This window comes from Octodon degus, unplaced genomic scaffold (assembly GCF_000260255.1).
Source record: "Octodon degus isolate 3935 unplaced genomic scaffold, OctDeg1.0 scaffold00424, whole genome shotgun sequence".
Classification (NCBI taxonomy): Eukaryota; Metazoa; Chordata; class Mammalia; order Rodentia; family Octodontidae; genus Octodon; species Octodon degus.
Genome location: NW_004525000.1, coordinates 352,460 through 356,270, shown reverse-complemented (window position 1 = coordinate 356,270; position 3,811 = coordinate 352,460). Strand labels below are relative to the sequence as shown.

The 3,811-nt window shown below is 33.6% G+C and overlaps 1 pseudogene; it reads left to right on the top strand.

Annotated features, from left to right (window-relative positions):
* The first annotated feature begins 1,016 nt into the window (after positions 1-1,016).
* On the top strand, positions 1,017-2,623 carry LOC101568278 (annotated as a pseudogene).
* The last annotated feature ends 1,188 nt before the right edge of the window (positions 2,624-3,811 follow it).

Genomic DNA, 3,811 nt, shown 5'->3' with positions numbered 1-3,811 from the left:
TATGCTAGGCCAATTTTCTTTTTCTTTTCTTTCTTTCTTTTTTCTTTTTTGCAGAACTGAGGATTGAACTTAGGTCCTCGCACTTGCCAGGGAAGCGTTTATCCACTAAGCCATCTCCTCAGCCTAGTTTGGACATTTTAGGAGCTGTGGATTTCTGCTGGTCTCTGGAAAGGAGCAGTTAATGCTTAGTTAGTTTTGTCTTCTCTTTTCAGTTCTTTCCCTTTCTCTGTCTTCTTAATTTCTTATAATTTTTTTCTTTCTTCTTCCAATTTTGCATGCATATATCCAGTAATATGAACAGCTAAGTTGAAGCCAACATTACACAATACAACAAATACTATGAAATTCATATTATTTTGTTTAGAGAAATTCTGTATCATTTGTAATTTTTCTAGTTTAGTTCTGATTTGTACTCTCTTTAAAAAATAAAAAAAAACGTGTTTCATGTGTTGAACGAAATAAGTGTCTATCAGTGGAAACTAATAAACTAATAGAATTTAGCTATGAATAATCTATTCAAGTTATTTCCTGACTATTCAAGATGTATTTGAAACAAGATGATGAGCTGGGTAAGCAATTCTATTCTCTTCAAATGACATTAATTATTTTTAGGTTACCATTTCCAGTTAGAAGAGCAGCACTGTTGCATCATGTAATAAAACATGAAATAAAATCAGAATCTAGTTTCTGACCAAAAAAACCTCAGACATTACTTAATATACTTTGCATTATCACAGCATTTATTTTGAATTCACAAAACTTTCCTTTGAATTTTTTAAAGAGAATAGAAAAATAATACATAAGACATTAGAAATGATGCACACTTTCAAGAAAAAGAAATCGAAAAGCCCAAGATGATAGGTATTTAACAATGATTGCTATATTGCACATTACTATCTTCAGTGTAGTTGCTCAGATTGCCAGATACCTTACGTGATTATATTTTTTAATTTTTATCTGTATTTTCATTTTAAGACACCTTTTTTTCTTGTAAATCTCATCTCTTTTTTTGAGACATGGAGAAGTTAATGTTTTATTCAGTAAGTATGAACAATTTACAATTTGACAGACACTTGGCCATGTACTGGAGCTGCAAAGAAATTAATAAATGAGATAGATGTACACATTTTTCCTCAAGGAACTCAAAGTTAGGTAAAGGTAAAAGAAACAAGGGTATAGATTTACTCTGATAAATATGGGATACAGAAGTGTTTCTTAAACTCTTCAATACGTCAATCAATTGACTAACTGGCAAAAAGTGCTCAGTTTGATTTAGTATATTAGTATATTTTATTATATATTATGTGACTATGTCAAGGGTATTGTAGGATAAATGTGCATAACTATTTTCCCTGGAACTTTCTTTTTTTACTGTCCTAGAAGAGTCAGTTCTTTATCTGCATAACAATTTATTAGTCTTGTGAAAGGTAAAGTAGGGGAATATTAAGTACTGAGAAAATTTCTAATTATTTTAACTATCAAATCTCTAATTTTCTGAATTTCTAATTACCTGGATTATCAAATTTAAATTGTGTTTCATATTTTTCATTTAGCATTTCAAAAATCCATGTATGTTATCTACCACAGTGATAGCACTATACAAAATTTCATAATCTATCTGTCCTTCAGCAGCTGAAGCTGTTTTAAAATAACACTGAAGAAAGTATTCAAGACAAACAGAGGCAAATCTCATCTTGATAACATAGAAGAGGTATCATTTCATTCAAGGTACAGATAGAAAAACTGAAGCACGCCCAGTGCTCTTTGCATTCAGCAGCCAAGCTGTCTCATGAAATTTCAGTCCCACTATTAGTGGGGTTGTGAGGCTGATATGTTCTTTCCCATGGCACAATTGCAGAAGAAACTTTTTAAGACCAAGAAAAAGTGATGGAAAAATCAGGAAAGGATCCTGTTAACTATGTGACATCTGATATAATTGTAGAAATTGAAAAATCAAAGTGATAGCTCTTTGTCTAGTAGTAGCTTATATAAAGCACAGTGTGTACCTTCCTTACCTAAATGGACTCAAAGAAAACCCATGAGGAAACTTGTTTATATATGCAAAAGTGTTCAAACAGATTCATCAAGTGACTCATCCATAAAACCAAGGCCATTGACTTTGAGGGCTACTTTGAAAGATTAAAGAAAAAGAAGAAATGTAAGAGGAAATACAAGCCAAAATTAACACCAAGAGGAAGACCAAAGGGAAAGAGAAATACTATAGGTCACAAGTAGGTGAAAAACAAATCAAAGAAAAAGGACCTATGTTCCCAATTTTATAATTTGAGGATGGAAGGAAACCTTTACCTTGGAGGAAAATTTTAAGATTTGAGCAAGCTGTTGCAGGAGGATTTTTTAATTATATTGAAAGCTTGTATTATGAACAGAAGCTTAAGTAATCATTGAAACAAATGAATATTGGTGAAAATTTCGAAAAAAAAGACCTTGATAGTTGAGATACACATACTTGGATGATGGTGGCTCCATTTCTCCTATTGAAGAGTCAGACGCAGATGAGATGACACATCTTGAACATGATGCATGTGATATCAAATTGGGAGAGGAGGGTTGTTTCATTATAAGTTCTGAATTTCCAAGCAAGATGAATGTGTATTTACCATGAAAGAATAGTAAAGAAGCTGCTTTGCCTATAAAGAGATCTTCTAAGGCCAGAAATAATGGAGAGGGCAGAAAGATCTGAAAAGGAGGTAAACATGTGACTATCAAAGAAGGTAATCAATATACAGAAAGTGGTGGGGCTTTTTTAGACAAGAAGAAATGACTAAAGATTAACATGGAGATACTTTTGAAGTCTTAAACCAAGAACTAAGAAGAATAAAAACTTGAACAAGTTTGTGGGAGAAACTAAAGAAATAAAAACATTTCAAATTTGCAAACACTGGGGAAAAGCTGAGATACTACTTCCTGTATATGAGTCCTGCTGTTCTTTATCAGTGTTTGTCATTCAGTGAGCGCTCAGGTGTCACTGGAGTGTCAAGAGAAAAAATTAGTCACTGGCATTCAACCAGCTTCCAGTAGATTCTTGGGAATACCATTTTGAATGCCGACATGCAGCCCTTGGTTTGATTCCCCAGCAGCTCAAAAGTAGTTTCCTGCAATACCTGGCAAACAGTTTTTCTATTTCAAAATACTATGGTTTCAAAACTATGGTTTTCATTATGATCACCATTGTTTAGCTGACTTCTGTGAAGTATGCATGGCATTGTACCATGGCATTTAAAGTGTGTTTTTGTCTTACCTTTTGTGGACTGAAACCTAAATGAACAGGTGTGAAAAATAAATCCTTTTTTGCAAGCCCCTTCCCCTCAAAAAATCCCTGAAGTCAAAGAGGTTAGGTGATTTATTGTATCTAATTCTAAATTATAGTGTCCTCCTCTTAACAGAAACGTGTCTTCTTCAGAATCTGTGTATTTTAAAACATCCTGAAACTTCTAGATGACTACTTTACAATGGAATAATTTCATAATATTTTAGTGCCTGTTGTGGATTGATAATTTGTAGTCAATTTGCATGCTGAGCTGAGTCAGCATGGTTCTGGGTGTGGATGCCCACCTGATCCTTGCCAACAAATTAAAAAGAATTGAAGAGGAAGAAGTTTAGGTGTTGTGGGAGCTCCTAGAGGAGCTTATCATGCTAGCTTCCTTGGAGAACTCTTGTTCTCATTATCAGAGGAGGTTAGGACCTCATTGTTATTGAGAATGGCTACAGTTTACTTCTTTAAAAATGTATTTTAGTACAGGGACTACAGAGTCTCACAGCACAGATTGGACTCATGGCGATCCTCCTATTT